Consider the following 20,333-nt stretch of genomic DNA (forward strand, 5'->3'; position numbering starts at 1 on the left):
GATTTGTGTTTTCTTTAGGTATATATTCGTGTAGGTTTTCATCCTTCATTAGATTGAGAGCTTCTTTAGGTTGACAGAAATTTTCTAAATTCCCATTATGCACAATTATTGCAAACTTTGGTTGTGATTCCCAGATTGCATCTCTGGTACGTGTTTCACATCTATTTCTGTCTCTCTTACTTCTATCAACCTTTATGCTTGTCTCATAATCTGAAAAATCTAAGGTAGTCTTTGTTCCCCAAGCTGCAAATTTATGTATATGATCAACATTTTCATCAGCAAATACAATTATATTTGTTGCTTCATTGAAATAAAATTCTGATAAATAATTGACATTGATATAATTAATTTGCCGTGGCTTGTTTTCTAGATTTATGAGAATGTCATAGTAGCTCCAAGAAATTTCTTCATATTTTCTAGAAATATTTCTCTTCAACTCTTTGTAAAGCTCTTTGTTTTCTAATTCAATTTTCTCCCCAACTTGTTTCTCTTTTTCTTCTTTAGTTAAACTAAGAAACTCATTTGTGTTTGCCTCTTTCATAATATTCTCAGAAATTCTTTGGTAAGTTACAATCACAATGCCCTCATCCCGGTCCAATAGTTTGTACTTATCTAATATTGCCATAGTAATGGCACTAATATCATGCTTATCTTTGTTGTTATACTGATGACATTCTATAGATTTTCTTTCAGGATAAATATATTCATGTAGATTTTCATCTTTAATTGCTCCAATTTTGTTTTCTGAAGGAATATTCTTTGATGAAATAACAATTGCAAATGCCATTGCTCTAAGTATCATATTTCTTATGAAGTGGCCACCATTAACTAAATCATCAATTATGATAATGTTCCTAGCTTGAGCACCCTGGAATTCCCAGAAATTTGTTACTAAAATTCCTTCATTTCTTTTCATATATGCTTTGAAGTCTGACACAACTGGTCTAGTTGAGGAAAATTCTTTGTTTAACATATCAAATATAGAACTGTTAAATACATTGATGCTATATGAAGGTGTTAAAACAACTACACCTTCTTGTGGTCCAAGAGATAAATATTTTTTTATAGCAGCAATGGCTAATAAACCAGATGAAATATCATGAATATTATAATAGTAATAATTATGTCCACCAATGACATTACTGTCAGGAAGTTTAGGAGATATTTGTGGATTGAAAGCTTCAGAAAGCTTATGTAGTAAGTGGCTGTTTCGCATGTTCTTAGTAAGATTAACATATACAGCATTGTGATTCTTTATCATAGTTTCTATCCACTCATCCTTCTCTGTTGTTAAATAATCCAATGACTTTTCATAAACTTTCAGGGACATACAAGTTGTTTTCACAGAGTCAGGAAATCCACAACTTCCAATTACCATTTCATCAATAAATAGGTGATCACAAAAATTGTCTCTAAGGAAATGATTTATTGAATTCATGATTTCTTCAGGTTTTTTAATATCAAAGGAAGATCTAAAATTATCAATTAGATCTTTAATTGTAATAACTCTTACATTAGGATAAGGTTCAAACTCCACCTTAGCCATTTCATCCATAACAGATGTTTGGGATGTAAAACTGTCTCCTTCATACGAGGCAATTGTTATTGTTGTGAAATCAATGTAAAATATTAGATCTTTTTTATTGTCAGTGGCACACTTTTTTGCCCTTTCCTTTAAAACATATGTCTTCCCTGTACCATAGTCACCACCTATGATAAGGAACTTGTCTGTTGAGTTTACTGCTTGCATTTGTTCATTGTTGAGCATGTACTTAGGAACTTCACTCTCTGCTGATATTCCATCAGAATGTCCTGTTAATGCCTTCTCAACTTCTTTGCTAATGGTTAATGGATCAGATATCAATTGATTAAATCTACTTGACTCTTTAATTAAATTGTGATATATCAGTTCAGCAACAAGATTTTCATAAACTGTCTGACCATTATTATCAGATGTAACAAGTTTGTGTTCAGATATCCACTTCAACCAAGGTGTAACATCATCAAACTCTTGTATAATAAATTGCTGACAGTTGACACAGGGAACTGTAGTTTCTTCATGAATAGTCAAATGTGGAACACATGCAGCACTGACAAACACCCAATCTTTGGAAAGCATTTCTCCAAATAATTTCTGCATGAAAGAAAAGTGTTGTTTTGTTTGTTCTGAAGCATCTTTTAATAGTCTAAGTTTGTCACCACTATCTTTAGGTCCAAGTTTTACCTCTATGTTTATAATAGCACTGTATTCTGGGATAATAATTAATGAATCCCATTCTGTATTGGTTTCCTGAAGGCTGTAGTTAAAGTATTGATAGGTATAAAACTTTTCAAGGTTGTTTGTAGGAATTTTGTACAAGGGTGTAATTTCAATTTTGTTTTTTATACTGCCTTTTTGCCCTCTAAGCACCTGTGAGATTAAATGTTTTATATTGTTCAAGAATATCCATTCAGTAATACTCATCTGCAAATCTAATTTTCAGCATATGAATTTCAAATATCACAACAAAAGATATCAATGAGAATTTAACCCTTAACGGTCGGGGGGGGCGTTGAACTCCCCCCCATCCGGTTTTTTCTATCTCATTTTCTGTGTGTGGAAGATAAAGAGCCCAAACTGCTTGACTTTTTAAATGTGGGTATGACACATAACTGAGAGTTGGAATTTTTTGAAAATCTCCATCCTGGCGGGCACAGAATGCCAGCAAACCTGGCAGGGTCATGCAGGTAAAGAGCAAAAATATTTTTTGACTTAAACAAAGCATTTTATCTTACCAAAATACTAAAATATCCTCTAGTAGTACATCCTCATATTAAATACAGGTGTTCAAGTCAATTTTAGGTTCCAGGTATGATCCTGCAGGTCCTGATCCTCCAGGTCTCCAGAAATCTTTAAAAGGCTCCTTTGGCCGCAATTTTTGACTTAGAGACTTCAAATTTTAAATTTAAGGTTTTCTTATATGTCTACATGATGTATTAAAATTTCAAAAAGATCAGCCCCCGTTTTCCCGCCGACAGCCGACTGTGGCGGCTGACAGCTGCCAAGTACAGCTGCGGCCGCTGAAATTTATCTTTTGATATTTCAAATATAAATTTACATAAAGATAAACATTTTCTGCAAAAAAAATTTTCTTCTAGCTTCAAAAATAAAAAAAATACAGCCGTTTGAAATTTTTAAGTAAAAAAGGACCTAAAAACAAAGGTTGTTAAATAAAAGGGTAAAGGAAGCGAAAATTGAATTTGACTTACTTTAGGTCGGAAATTCATCATAACATAGGGGACTTGCACAAAATTTTTTAGCCCTCTAGCTCTAATAGGAACTGAGATAATATGGGGGGTGTTGAACGCCCCCCCCCCCCCCCCCGACTGATTAAGGTGCGGCAAGGAACCCGACTGTTAAGGGTTAAAATAAAAAAAATTCTCTTGATTATTGGAAGTCATAAGAAAATATTATATGAGTTGAATATTTATAAGGTAACCTAAATGATTCTCATCCTCAAACAAACATGAATTATCTATAAAACATTCCTTTCTAAACAGCCAGCTCTTTAAATCAATTAACAAAACAATTAATTCAAGCTTGTTTTCTTTCCATTTCAAATGTTCCTCTACACATAGATCTAGCTTTTCTCTAGGAATATCTTCTATGTTCAACAACTTTTTTATTTTCATTTCATGCTCATTAAAATCTGCAGTATAATCTTTTCCTCTTGTGTCTTTTCCCTTCTTAACAAGTTGTTGAATACAATCCCCTGCCTGGAAATTGTTCATAATGAATGATTCCATCTTTAATATTCTTGCTGCATTGACAAGCTCATGGTGTAATTGTTCTTCATGATATTTATCCTTAAACTGATAATCTTGCTTCTCCTTGCCTTCATTTCCTAACACAGTTGGTTTCTTGGGTGTTACCAAATGATTTGGTATAGCTATAACCTTACACTCTGGATCATAATAATAATCAGCTACTTTTTGTTTTATCTCTTCAATCTTTTCTCTTGCTAATATTCTTTTATTTTCTCCTGCAGGCCCATGAAAGTTTATACTTAGGTTATTCAATTCTTCAGTCAAATTCAAGGTTTCATAATCTTGTGAAGATAGAGGATACACCACGAGTTGAAGGCCACAAGTGCAGGTAAAGTTTGTTGCTGGGCCAGCTCTTTCCATTTCTCAAACTAAAATCAGTAATTTCATAAGAGATAGATATCAAAATCAGTCTCTTAATTAAAGGCTCTTTGTCTATGTCATCACCACATCCCCCCCCCCCTTGCTACTGATTCAGAATCCTTAATGAAGATAAAAAGATAACCTTATTAAAAATATTTTGGAATTCTACATTATCCTCTGACTCTTAGAAGAATTGTGAAATTAGAAATTATTATTAATAGATATTATGCAACTCCGACCCAACCCCCCCCCCCCCTTCCCTTCTTACCAACTTATTTTGAAAACATAAAAGTTTAAATAAATTCTATCTGTAAAACTTCATAAAATGTTTTTTTAAACTAAATATCCAGGGATCTAAAGGAACAAGACCATGGCCAAAGGACACTCAAACTAATAAAGTAAGCAATGTAATTCGGTAAAAATGTAATAGTTGTTTTAGCAAAAAAATGAGAATTGGCGACTATTAGAGTAAACTTCCTATTGTCCCCTCCCTCCCTGCTAAATATCCTTTTTGTACAAAATATGTTTCAATGGAATAGATTTTGAAAAAAATGCAACATTTACCTTTAAATACACCAAGGTATTTTACAGATTCTAAGTGTGATGGCAAAATCTACATTAGTATAGTCATCTTCTTTTTTCTCTTGCCACCTTTACCTAAATCAATATTAATGATTTTTTATGGTATATTCTATATTCAATACTAGGGGCTTCACCCCTACAGGCTTCTAGGGGAACTTGGTCAAAGAGGGTAGTCAACCAACCTCTATTTTTAATTTTAATTTTAAACAGAAAAATGTTATCAATGGGGCGTTTTCTCATGGAAAAGAGGTGGTACTGTTTACCAAAATAGTAAAAAACCTTCCAAGGACATATGAAAATCTACCCTGTAAAGGAGAATCATATCGGTTCAGTGGTTAGCAAGATCGTTTTGTATGGACAGACCAAGAACCTGTTACTTAATATAAGGACGGCTCATCCCCTAGAGGCCTTTAGTGGCACATTAGTCATGTGTCTTTTTATTATCTAATTTGAGAATTAATTTTTCTCGTATTCATTCGAATCCGGTGAACAGGAAACGGTTCTCATCCATACGAAAAAACTATGTCTAGCATCGTATTATATCCAGCTTTCTACGAATATAAAAATGTACAATCATAAGATTAAAACCAGCTTTTTTTAGCCCGTGCCTACGGCACCTAGGGGCTAAAAAACTGGTTTTAATCTTATAATTGTACATTCTATATCCGCGGAAAGCCGTTTATAATACGATGCGAGAAATAACTATTCTATGCTAAGATTAGCTGTTTTTTAGTTTTGTATTTTTTGATAATTGCTCTTGGAAGTGTAGTGCTACTGTTTACCAAAATAGTTATAAACCTTCCAAAGACCTATGAAGCATATCCTTCCGTACAGTTAGACAAACATCCTGTTACTTGTATAAAAAGTTGTTATTTCTCTTGTATAAACTTTCTTACGAGTAATTTCAGGTAATGTCATAAAAATAATAGATCCATTGATTGTTAATAACAAAATTTAAATGTTTAATTAAACAAGATAAATAAGGTGATAGAATTTATCTATTTACCTTTATGTAAATTTCTAGGAAATCAGGTGCTTCATACAATTTCACTCTTGAATCCTGAAATACAAAACTTATTAAGCTATATCTACAGGGTGTTTCAAGAGAAATGCGTTTTTTAAAAACTTAATTTTGCATAGAAAAAAAAACAATTATATAATATGCTTTATATATTTGGAAAACCTGTTCTGGGACATTTTTTAAAATATATTTAAAAATGATTTTTTCAACAAATTATACCTGAAAAACCGGTTTTTCTTAAGGCCTTATTTTTTACAGATTTATTGATTTAAAGGTTGTGCAAAAATCTGCACATTTTTAAAATTTAAATTTCGTGGCTTGTATCAATAGTAGAATAAAGTTACTATTTTTGTTCTACACATAGTATAGGAGCTCTGTGGTAAAATGTTCCAACTTACTTAAAACTCTTCAAACCCTTTCTCTTATTTTTCAACTAAATACAACTAACACAAACATTGTACTTGTATTTCCAAAAAATAGAGTTTATGACAATTCTAACATTATGCACAACGTTATTCTACTATTAATACAAGCCGCGCAATTTGAATTTTTAAAATGTGCACATTTTTTGCACATCCTTTAAATCCATAAATCTTTAGAAATAAGGCCTTTGGAAAAACCGGTTTTTCAGGCATAATTTAAAAAAATAATTTTTAAAGCATTTTACATAATTTTTTTTGTTCTATGCATAATTCAGTTTAAAAAACGCATTTCTCTTGAAACACCCTGTAGTATCATTTAATTTATAGTTTTTTTTTATAGTTATGTTTGAAAATAAAAAAAAAAACAATTTTTAGATTGTATTTCTAATGTTTAAATTTTGTAACTGTGAAAAAAATTATAATTAGCAAAGATAAAGTCATGATAATCATTAATATATTAAAGTAATATTTATAATGACACCATGTGATACTGGTGATATCTTGCCGCCACACTACTAATGCAGCAGATCAAAATATAGTTTTAGAATATATCAGAACTTGCGGCAATGCCCCTTACCCTCCCCCAAAATAGGTAAAAACCTTCCAAGTAAAAGTTACATTGTAAAGGTGAACCATGTCAATTAGGGTGCCAGGGAGAGCCTTTGGTATGCACAAACAAAGATCCTTTTACTTTTTTACAATTTATTTGAAATTAACATATGGAATTTTGTGCTTAATAAGATAGAAAGAATGAGATAAATGCTGTTATTTAGAATACAAGTTATTACCTTTATAAAGTACAATCCATGATTGTGTAACTGACCAACTTTTAGTATAAAGGGTAGACTCAAAGGAGGTGGGTAAAATGGAATCCTTTTTCTTCAATTGTTTGTCAGAATCCTTGCCTCTTGTCTCTGCGTTATATCATAGTTTCTTATCTGAATCCTAGAAAAAACAGAAAAAACATATTTAATACTTTAACCCCTAAAGATTTAGGCACCTTCCTTGTTAGAGTAAGGGGATGAGGGCTAATAAAACGCCTTCCTGCGTACTTTATCCTTTTTTATTTTAAGTAATCCAATTTCTTAAATCAGTCTGACCTTTAATTCAATTATTATTCAAATTTGAAAATCAACACAACTTAAAAGTGCTTAATTCGAAAATACTTATTATACTTGTTATTTGACTGACTGACCTACCATAAATACAGAAAAGCTTCACCTTTAAAGATCTAACCATTTGTTTATGTTTACCTTCAGATGCATATCTCAATTCTAAGAACAAATTTTGAACAATACTGGTAATTTTTATCTTTTTATCTGAAATAAAATAGATTTTAAAATAATTCATGAACTTCATTTAAACAAGGATGACAACATCAATAAAAGAAAAGCTGTTTTCCTAACAATAAACCCCAACCCCGATTTTTTAAACAGATTTTTAATTCAGGGAAGTAGTTTTTTTATATTACTTACTCCCTCCACTCCCCACTAAAAAAACTTTACAATATCCCCCCCCCCCCCCCCCCAAAAAAAAAGGTTTTTTTTCCATTTACCATATGGTTGAAAGCCCATTTCAAAAAAAAAGATTTGCATTTCATCCCAAATATATGAGTTTTGCCCCTCACCCTCTTAATTTTTAAAGGGGTAATATTCCCATACAAAAATGTTACCCCTTGTTAAAAAAGTTTAAATTTAGGCATTCAACCATCCACTCCCAACCATATTAAGCTTTTGAACCCTCTCCCCCTCCTAAAATAAAAAAAAAACTTGGATGTCCCAGCTGTAGATGTTAAAAAAACAACCATATTAAGATTTTGAACCCTCTCCCCCTCCTAAAATAAAAAAAACTTGGATGTCCTTGCTTTAGATGTTAAGAAACACAAAATAATCTTCTAATATTCCACTAATAATCAAACAAAGAAGTCTTTTTATTATCATGTGAATTAATAGTTTTTAGTCCTTTGTCCTATCCCCACAAATAAATATATCTTTGCTACTAATCTAGAGATGCAGTAAAAGAACTATAGATGATAGACATTGGAAGAAGAATTTATATTATATTAATTTAATAACTATTGTCCTATCCACTTCTATCAATTTAAAAGAAGTTAACACAATCACAACAAAAAAAGAACTGAGCTATGTTAAAAAACTCTCTCTTTTTGCCCCGGGCCCAGACAGACTAGATTTATTAGTCATGGATAGATAGTCTTATTCTGTTGTAATCACAGTAGAGAATATGTCTTACATCAACTAAAAAGTAATGGAAACATGAATCCTTGGGAGCCAGCTAAAAATGTTGATTGTGTATTTTTAAGTATTTTCAGGGATTTCCAGGGAAGAAAGGACAATGACAAGAAAAATTTGATATACCTCCCCTTTTTTTTCTTAGGAATATTTTTGAAGATTTAAAATAGTTTGATTTTTATTTTGTGTCATATGTATTGTATGAACTTCAACTAATATAAATGTAGACCATTAGGGTATACATCACCATGGTTATAATATACATAGCCAAGCGCGTAGGTGTGTGCGCTGGTGAGCGGGGGTGTGTGTTGGCGTGCCCTGAGTGTGCATGCGTGTGTGTGAGTGAGTGAGATTAGCCTTAGAAGTGAGTGTGTGTGTGTGTTGGCGTGCGCTGAGTGTGCATGTGTGTGTGTGTGATTGAGTGAGATTAGCCTTAGAAGTGAGTGTGTGTGTGTGTTGGCGTGCGCTGAGTGTGCATGTGTGTGTGTGTGGAAGTGAGTGAGATTAGCCTTAGAAGTGAGTGTGTGTGTGTGTTGGCGTGCGCTGAGTGTGCTTGTGTGTGTGCGTTTTTTGTGTGTGTGTGAGTGACAGTGTGCCCTATTAAGACAACTTTTTTATTTTACGTCTTTTTGAAGCTATCTTATTAAATAATTATATTAACTTAACGCATAAATAAACTATGACACTTTTACGGAGCCTTTATAGATATATTTTAAGTCAAACCCTCACCCTAAAATGAAAATTTTATAAAAAAGTAGAATTGACTTAACTAAAAATTAACAATTTTTTAGATAAATTTGATATTACCCTAAGGAAGGTTTTAGGCTAGAAGGTGGCTTCAATTCCTTATGTCAGAGATATGGTCTAAGAAACAATTAAATTTTAAATCAATAGGAAATTTCTAACATGCCTAAAATAACATTAAGAACTTCTTCAGATGTAAGAACCGAGCTTAATTATTGAAAGGCCTTACTTTTAAGATTTTGAATGTAGTACTAATAACAGGGTATGAATCATGAGGAAATATTTGGCATGGTTATTTCAACATTGAATGAAATATTTGGTTCAATAAACATTTTCTATTTCAGGTACGTACGTGCACAGATATTAGGTTAAAAGGCCATAGGGATATTTCAACTTAAAATGAAATATATGTTGCAATATATCTTTAGGTTAAGCGGTTCATAATAACCGGGGAAAGGGGAAGAGGTGTTGGTAGGCAAAGACAGCAATTATAACACAATATGAAATATCTATTGCAATATATTTTGTGTTGTGTTTGGGGAAGGGAACAAATATCTGCAGAAAAAGAGAGGAGTATAGAGCAGAGGCAGATATTTCAACATCAATGAAATATTTGTTGCAATATACATTTTATCCAAGATATTTAAAGGGGGGGGGAGGGGGTATTAGCCTAGCCAATTATTTAAACATAGAATGAAATATTTGTTGCAAAATAAGTATTTAAGCTATAGTGACACAGAGTAATTAAACAAAACAAAGAATAATTTTTTATTGAATCATTCTATTGAGGAGGGTTGACTTCCCTTTACTTCATAGGGCGAAGCCCCTAGAGGCTAGGGGCGAAGCCGCTATCTATAATACAAAGTAGAACGATGTCTGTCTGTTTGTTTGTCTGTCTGTCTGTTTGTTTGTAGTGAAGGATCTCGCTAACCGCTGAACTGATCGGGTTCTTCTTTACAGGGTAGCTTCTCATAGGTCCCGGGAAGGTTTATAACTATTTTCTTGGGGGGTGAGACACCCCCACCCCCCCAAAAAATGAAAAATCCTCCCAAAAAAAAATATTCAAAAAAAAACTAAATTAAATAGTGGGGTCGACTATCCCCCCCCCCAAAAAAAAAATTTCCCCCTCCCAAATTTTTTTTTTAAATTTTTAAAGTTTTCTTTTAAATCTAAAATACGAAAATCGGTTTGATCAAACCTCTTGGGACAAAGCCCCTAGATGCTAGGGGCGAAGCCGCTAGTATTATATAAAGTAGTAAGCGTTTTTGTCTGTCCCGAAGGATCTCGCTATCCGCTGAACCGATATTGTTCTCCTTTACAGTGAAGCTTCTTATATGTTCTGGGAAGGTTTAAAATATTTTAGGGGAGGGTGTCTTCAACCCTTTCCCCCCCCCAAAAAAAATATTTTTTCACTCAAATTTTAAATGGGATGAGGTCGACTTTTCCCCCTCCTACCTTAAGTGCCCCTAGAGGCTTCTAGGGGCGTAGCCGCTAGTTAAATTAAAAAGTTGATTTATGAAGGGGAAGGGGGAGGATTTTGGACATCTACATTCACCTAATTTATATTTTAGGTTGTTGTCAAAATATTAGGTGGCGCTTCTTTCATCTGTGCTAAAACCCAACCCTGTGCACGCCACTGCACTGGTCGCAATATACTTTCTATGCCATCACAGATATCCATGGATCTAAGGGGATAAGACAATGACCGATAAATTAATGTACAACCCAAATGATGATACACAAAATTACCCCTTCTTTATCATTAGAGTTTTGGTTTAAACGTTCAAACACTCAATTTGATAACATGACCATGAAATATTCAGTAAAGTCCCCACAAAGTCCACGAATAGGAAAACGTTAATGTATAACTTTGGAGACTAGTAATAAACAGCCCTTTGTCCCACCTCATTTGACATATATCTGTAGGGGGAGGGGGGGGGGCGGGTTTGTGAAGAAAGATCCTAGAGTAAGGACAAAGTCTGTTATAGATCAGAGGTGAATTCTTTAAAACAAGGATGACAACATCCATAAAAGCAAAGCTCTGAAACAGTAAGACAAATGAACATTGACACAAAAAAAAAGTCAGAACTCAATAATCAGAATATAATTGTGTAAAAATCGAAACAAATTTTAAATAAATCTGTTGAAAAACTGCTTAAATAAAGGATAGTGTTTAACCCATTAGTGGCATGCACAGGAAAGTTGCAATAAAACCCGGTTCGGCGCGAGTAAAGAAACCGTTCGGCATAGGTAACCGTTTTTTGGCGTTTTTTGGTGCTTTCCCCCGGCATTCAAGCCCTGTTTTGTCCTAAATACCCGGTTATTTGGCCCAAAAAATTAAAAATGTAATTTTTGAACGTCCAAAGTGAGTTGTAGAGTAGCTAATACTACGATACGATCCGCAATTGAAAACTACATAACCTCATGTAATTGATAGAGCTACAAGTAAGATACAAAACGATTTATATCACATTTAGTGTTTTGGCTATAGGTGCCACCCTTTTCAGTTAAACAAGCCCGTTTCCTAGAAGTTTTAAAATTTTGATATTATATGTGGACGGGTTTCTTTACTCGCGCCGAGCCGGGCAATAAAAATGGCGGGTATCTTTACTTGGGCCGAGCCGGGCCAATATAGAACGTAAAAAAACGATAAAAAAATCATATAAATAATAATTTGAATAAAACGAATTCACAAATGAATGTAGTTGCCAATAAACTTTAAATTTCACGAAAAAAATCACTAACTTTACTTCATAAACAAAAAAGTTAGGAGGGGTATCTTAAAATCACCTCATTTTTCTTGGTTTTCAAATTTTGTTGAGCTATACCGGCAAACGGAAGTAAGCAAAACTGCCTGCTCCAGGGGGAAATGAAAACCAGGGTAGTAGAGGGGGGATTCATACTGAGAATGATGCAATCCTGAAACTGAGAACCGTTTTTTTTTGGCATTTTCTGGAACTGGGCGTTAAACGCCGGTTCGTCACTAATGGGTTAAGGACATACTTACTTTTTTAGGACTTGATCATAGTGATGCTTCGCTTATAACATTGTATTTTGTTGTCCTAGGAATCAGTATTCCAAAAATCAGATCAATCAGACAATTTTATATAAAAAATTGTTGTAAAAAAAATCATCATGTTTAAAATGGACTGACGGACATTCTGGTAACGATTATAGAGTTGCTACGCTTTCTAAATCGTACCTAGCTACTACAGAAATCACCATGCAAAATTTGTAAGGACATTCCTAACCTGTTTAAATTAACGAAAAGAGCTAACTGTCTTTGACGGACGTACAGACGGACCAGCCTTTTCAATCCTGGTTTTATTATCAGCTTTTGAGCCATTTTCACTGCTGATAACACTCCCCAGATAGGTGAATTTGTTGCTTTGTTTCAATTGTTCACCATTTATTGTTATAGTTTGATCAGGGTTTGTATGTATATTCATAATCTAATAGTTATTTATCGCATTGAATTATAAGATTTTTCTGCGGATATTAAAATTAATAATTTGTTCTACCAGATTTATAAACCTTTCAAATTCCAGTACTATATAAAGGGCGAGCAAAACATGCGTTCAATTTTAAAATTCAAATTGTGTGACATGTGTTAATGGTAGAAAAAAGGTAGGCATACCATTAGAACAGCTATAAAGTGTATTTTTGAAAATATAAAAACGATTCCTGTGCTACACATTGGTAAGGAGCTACGCGTTAAAACTGACTTGACTTCCGAGTATATTACTAAATATTAGAGAATAGGATGTGCAAAAAGAGCTGCGTACATTTTTTAATTTCAAATTGTGCAGCTTGTGTTAATAGTAGAAAAATGTTACGCATACTGATGCACCATTATGAACAATATTTTTTTTGAAATATAAGAACAGTTCCTCTGCTACAAATAATTAAGAAGCTAGGTGGTAAAATGTCCCAAACTTTACTTGCATGTCAAGTTTTAAGCCAGTTGGGACATTTTAACACCTACCTCCCTAACTATAAGTAGCAGAGGAATTGTTCTTATATTTCCAATAAATAGACTTTATAGCGGTTCTAACAGTATGCATAACATTTTTCTACTATTAACACAAGCCCTCGCAATTTGAATTTTAAAAATGTACGAATTTTTGACTCACCCTTCAAATGTGCAAACAGAAACTGTGCTGCCAGCAATTCAGCAGCTACCAATCTTTAAAGTTCTCTATTGTAACAATAACTTTGTAAATTAGTGTCTATTTTGTGCCTGATAATAACAAATGCTTTGGAAAAATCCCTCATTTTTATGACGTCACATGGCTGATTTTTTTAGACACTTTGTTAAGTAAAAAAAAGGTTTATTGAGTCATCTCCCTTGTTTGTTGAAAACTTTCAGGACTTGTCAAATATTTCAATCTTCTATTTAGAAGTTGCCATGTACATTGTTATCTTGTTATTGCTGGGCTACCTATAAATATATTCATCTTTTGCCTTGTTGCTTAGTAAGGTTTTTATTGTCAGTTGCTTAAGATTTAAATTTACCACTGAACCAATCGGATCAAACCTTCACAGGATGGTTTTAGCCTATTTAGTTTTTAAATGTCTTGGGTTGGTGTCAAGCTATTTTTCTGCTTATCCTCCCCTTTACAGAGCGCCTAGATGCTAGGAGTCCAACAGCTATCTTAAAATATAAAGTAGTAAGATTTTTATATCTAAAGCAAAAGATCTATATAAAGAAGCTACCTGTAGACAAGATTTTCAGTAATAATATTAATTATGTCCAATATACATGATGTAAAGAAACCTTTTTTTAAATCACTCAACCTTTGAAGCCCAGTTCACAAAAGACTATTAATCAATCTAGAGAAATTTTTGGTTGGCTCAAACCATTAACAAACATTCCAAAGGCTGTGAACAAAACTGATGGTAAAAAACAATTGACAGATTATTTATCCCTTAAATGTAAAACAACAAAATAAATCATAGAGTAGTGGAAGTAATAAATAAAGAAAAATAACATTGAAAACTTTTATTTTTCTCTATACATTAATAATACATACATATTATATAATACATTATCATTGAAAAAATTACAGTAAGTACAGTATAGATTAAGAAAATACTAAACTTTGTGTTCTCTACAGGTATGTATTAATGTAGATTACCATCCTCAATTATGTTTTGAGCTTTTTCAGCTTCTTCAGTTGTGTGTCCTTCCTCTGTCAATAGGTTTGTCTTCTCTACAGGTATGTATTTATGTAGATTATCATCCTCAATTAGGTTTAGAGCTCCCTCTGGACTGCTGAACACATCAAAATCATCATCATGGACAACTATGGCAAACTTTGGTTGATAAAACATTATTGAAATTCTATAAGATGTTTCAAATGTATTTTTTTCCCTCTTACTCTTCTCAACATCAATGCTGGTTTCATCAGCTGAATATTTTAGTGAATACTTATTTCCCCATGCTGCAAATTCATGTTTATGATCAATATTTTCATCAGCAAATACAATGATATTTTTGGATTCACTGAGTTGTTCTGTATCTGTATATTGTATATTGACATAATTGATATGTCTTGGCTTGTTTACTAGTACTGTCATTGTATTGGAGTCTTTGTAGCTCCAAGATATATCAGCATAATTTCTATTTATGATTCTCTTTACATCTTCATATAGTTCTTTGTTTTCTGATTTAATTTTCGCCAAAATTTGTTTGTTTCTTTCTTCTTCAGGTAAACTAAGAAACTCATTTGTATTTGCCTCTCTGATAATATCTTTAGAAATTATTGAGTTTGTTATGATTGCAATACTCTCATCCTGGTCTAATAATTTATATTTATCTAATATAGCCATAGTTAAGGCAATAATATCATTTTTATATTTATTATAATAGTGATGACACTCTGAAGCTTTTCCTTCAGGATGAATAAATTTATGTAGATTTTTATCTTCAATTGCTCTAGAACTATTTAGCATATAGTTATCTTTCTCCAAAATTATAATTGCAAAGGACATTGTTCTAAGTATTGAATTTCTAAACTCCTGAAATAATCTTTTTGATTGATTTGTAGCACATATGATAATATTCCTTGCTTGAGCACCCTGAAATTCCATTAAACTTGTTACCAATATTCCTTCAGGTTTCTCCATGTATTCTCTAAAATCTCTGACAACTGATGTAGTTGAGGAAAAGTGTTTGTGTAACAATTTAAATACTCTATAAATTCTGCCCTCTACTAATACAACAACACTTTCTTTAGGTTTATGTATGAAATATTTGTTTACAGAAGCAACAACTAATAAACTAAGATTAATGTCATAAATATTTCTGTAGTAAAATATATGGTTACCCATGACATTAGTATCAGGAGAACAAGATATTTGTTGAGTAGAATCCTCTTCTAAAGCTTTAGCTAGATTTATAATGTTTTGACTATTTCTCATATTTTTAGTGAGATTAACATGCATAGCATTATGATTCCCTTTCATAGTTTCTATCCACTCCGCACGAAAATAATGGTCAGTTACTTTAAGGTTAACACAAACTGTTTCTATTGAGTCAGGAACAGTAATTTCTCCAATTATCATTTCATCAATGAATAGATGATCACAGTGATTATCTCTTAAAAAACTGTTTAATGCATTGATTATATGAGTTTGTTTAGGGTATCCATCACTAATCCCTAAATATTTAGTGGTAATAACTTTGATATTAGGATAAGAGTCAAAATCTGCTACAGCTATATTGTCCATGACAGAAGATTGTTCTCTTACAAAATGTTCATCAAATCTATGTGAAAGTGCTGTCAAATCAATGTAAAATAATTGATTTTTACTATTATTTTTCGCACATTTTTTAGCTCTTTCCTTTAGTACATATGTTTTACCAGTACCATAGTCGCCATCTATGATAAGGAATTTAGCTGGTGAGTGTACTGTTTGCAGCTGTTCATTGTTGAGCATGTATACAGAAATATTACTTTCTTCTGATAGATCTTTAATCTTATCTGGTAATTTTGATTGTTCATCGGTTAGCATATTGTTAGGAATGGAGCATTCTCCTGATATTCCATCAGTTTTTCCTGTTAATGCTGGTCGTTTCCCAGTTAGCATATTTTTAGGAATAAAGCTTTCTCTTGAAATTCCATCAGTTTTTCCTGTTAATGCTAGTTGTTCACTAGTTAGCATATTTTTAGGAATAGAGCTTTCTCCTGATATACCATCTGTTTTTCCAGTGAATGCTTTCTCAGTTTCTCTGCTAATTGTCAGTGGATCTGAAATCAATTGATTAAATTTACTTGACTCTTTAATAGAAATGTAATATATCAGTTCAGCAACAAGATTTTCATATTCTGTCTGATCATGATTATCAGATGTAACAAGCTTGTGTTCCATTATCTGCTTTAACCAAGTTGTTGCATCAATAGCATCTTGTAGAATAAATTGCTGACAGTTGACACAGGGAACTGTGGTTTCTTCATCAATAGTCAAATGTGGAACACATGCGGCCTTGACAAACACCCAATCTTTGGAAAGCATTCCACCAAATAATTTCTGCATAAAAGAAAAGTGCTGTTTTGTTTGATCTGAAGCATATTTAAGTAGTTTGAGTTTGTATCCATGATCTTTAGGTCCAAGTTTAACCTCTATATTTATAATAGCATTATGCTTAGGAATTATCATGATGGTGTCCCATTCAGTCTTTTTTTCTTGCAGGCTACAATTGTAAAACTGATTTTTGTAAAAGTTTCTTAACTTATCATCAGGGATCTTGTATAGGAGTGTATTTTCAATTGTATTAGACAACTTTTTTCTTTTAGGACTTGGACTAGAAGAACACTGATCTTGGTTAGAGCTGTCAGTGATGATATTCTGGAAATCAGATTGATTGTTCTCAACAACAATTGCCTGTTGCTTTGATTCCTTATTGAAACGTTTTCTGTTTACCTGACTTTTTAACACCTAACATAAATGAAGCAAATATTTCACATGTTTTAAAATTTTTATTTGTTGAAATAATAACTAATATTATTATTGAATGAAAAAGAACAACAATGAAAAGACAAAAATTTTTTTTTTAGCAAGTTTGACAAAAAGTATAGATATCTCATATTAAGATTATTTAATTGATCAAAATAAAATTAATTGTGCCTTAAATGATAAAGTGAATATAAGGTTTAAAGGAAAAATATATAGTTTATCATATGAAATATTAACATTCCTGTTTAAACAACCAGTTATCTGGATCTTGAAATTCCATTGGATTTTTCCTCCACTTCAAATGTTTATCAATACAAGACTTTAATTTCTCCTCTTCAAAATCTTCAATGCCAAGGATAGCCTTCATTCTTTTCTCATACTGATTTAAATCTGCATAATTATCCTTGCCTCTGGTATCTTTCCCTTTTTTAGCTAATTGTTGGATACAATCACCTGATTGAAAGCTGTTGATTATAAACGCTTCCATATTTGATTTTCTTGTTGCATTGACAAGCTCATGATGTAAACGTTCTTCAAGATATTTATCCAAAATCTGAGCATCTTGCTTTTCCTTCCCCACTTTTCCTAACACAGTTGGTTTCTTAGGTGTTACAAAATTATTTGGAATAGCTATAACCTTACAGTCTGGATCATAATAATAATCAGCTACTTTCTGTTTTATCTCTGCAATCTTTTCTTTAGCTAAAATTCTTTGATTTTCTCCTGCAGGTCCATGAAAGTTTATACTCATAGTACCAAATTCTTCAGCTAAATTTGATGACATAGAATCTTTTGTTGATAAAGGGAAAACTCCAAATTGAAATCCACAAGTACACATGGTAGAAGGAATTCTAGACTCCATCTCAACTTCATTCTAAATATATTCTGTGTTAGCCCTTAACATTAAGGTACCTTTCCAAATCTTAGTATCTTATGGGGAGAGTTAGGGGTGGGGGGAGGATGTGTTTTTTATCGTTCCTTTTTTATTAAATAATTGCTGACTATATGACACAATCATGGTAATATTTACTTATAACCCCTTAATTTAGCAAAGTAAGAGTTATGTCCTTTTTTATAACTAACTTATTATTAATAACTGGGTTGAAATATATTGAGGTAAAATCTAATTCAATATTTTCAATGTAGATATTAATAGAGTGGAATTTTGACTTTTGTTAGAAAGCAGCAGAAAAATAGCATTCGATTTTCTCTAACCTTGAATGTTTCTGAATTGGGTTTCTAATTGATTGAAAATTAACATAGTAGCCTAGCAATTTTTAATATTTTGTTAAAGTCATAAAATATCTTTGTATAATTTTAATGACTAAAGAAAGAATACATACCTTTTTAGAATCACTACCAGGACCTGCACAACCTGTGTTTTCCTCCATTTCAGTTCCACTGCCTAATTCCTCCATTTCTAAATAAAAAAAATCTAAGATTATATAACTAAATGCAAAAGTAATTTTGGATCTCTTATATCCAAAAGAAATAAGCCATTTTTTATTTATTGTTATCAAAATTTAATCTTAATAAACAAAATTTTAAAATTGACCATTTTTAACTATATTTTTTTCTTTGTTCCTCTGGCAAATTATTTTTTTTCAATGATTGGCCTCCAATCTTTAGTATTGTCCAAGTTGATTTACTTCCCTGCCATAAAATGAATAATAATCTTTTCAAGAGTTTTTTGAAGCTTCACTGTAAAGAAGTATTAAATTGCAGCTGTTAATGAGATCTTTGCTAAAGAAAGTTATTGTAAGTTGCAAAGACTATGACAAGACTTACCTTGACTCAGTATACAGCTATCTCATTGCAAATAAGTTTATTCTTTGCAGAAGTAGTAACAGCACTCCCAGCTGTTAGTGTGGCAGCCACTGAGTCTAGAGGATCTAGGATCTGCCAGTTTCTATATTTGCAGCACTGTAATTGGTTTTGTCAACAGAAATGCCTAAAATTAAAATGATTTAGTAAAAAATAAATCAACATAAAGTTTTATTTCTTTTTAGAAATCTAATGGTTGAGTACTACCCCTGATTTATGCTAATAGCCCCTAGCCTCTAGGGGCTTTGCCCCAAGAGATAATTTTAAATAAAAAATAAAAAAAAGTACTACTGGTGCTGTGACTAACTTCCCCATAATGGGGGGTATTTTTTTGTTTTTTTCGGAGGTTGTGGGTGTCCCACCCTCCCCCCCAAGAAAATAGCCTAAAACAACCATATGACCAGTAGGCATATTCCCTGAAGAGAAGAATCCAATTGGTTCAGTGGTTACCGAGATCTTAAGGGACGGACGGACAGACAGACAGACAGACGGACTAACATCAAGCTACTTTGTATCATAGATATTGATGTGAAGCTACACTCTTATTAAAATTCATGTCAAATACTATAATATTTACATCAATTATTTATAGTATTAAGATTTATCCTCTATAATATATAAATAATATAAAATTTTAGCTTTTTATTTGCGCTTCCTATTAATATAATTATCATTGTTGAATTTATTTAATCATTCTACATGACCCTGTCTATAAAAAGTATTTTTGTGTTGTATTATAATCATGTTTAAATTTAACGATAAAGATAAAAAAAATAGAAAATATAATGATTCACAAAGCATAAAGTAATTGTTAGGAGCAAAGATACTCATTACCTCCAAAATAAAAGTAGATAATATGCATTCATTTTTTATTGACAGGGGGGATCTAACAGGAAAAGGCAATGACCTACAAATTGATGTAGATCCTCAATGTTTATCCACGTAATTACCCCTTCTTATGTAGAAGTAAAAGCATATATTTTTGTCTGTCATCTCTTGCTGAGGAAATGTGGGTCTCTCTTACATCTAAGCTTCTTATAGGTCCAGTGAAAGTTTAAAACTATTTTGGGTGCCTCAGTTAACCTTTCCAATTTAAATTGACCATAGAAACAAATTGCCCACAAAATTTTGTACTAAAATTGTAAGAGGAGGGTAAACTTCCCTTAAGTGTCCCTAGAGGCCTCTTGGGGCGTTGCTTTAAGTATATAAATAAAGAGAAACAGATATACATCAGTTATAGCATATTGGCGCTACTAATAGTTTTATTTTACCTCTTACTTATACAGATAACTCCAAGACCAACAAGCAAAGCTTCTCTATACCTTAACAATATATATTTCTATTAAAAATATAGCTGACTCTAAA

The sequence above is a fragment of the Acartia tonsa genome, chromosome 2, assembly GCF_053477335.1.
Source record: "Acartia tonsa isolate MP-2025a chromosome 2, ASM5347733v1, whole genome shotgun sequence".
Lineage (NCBI taxonomy): Eukaryota > Metazoa > Arthropoda > Copepoda > Calanoida > Acartiidae > Acartia > Acartia tonsa.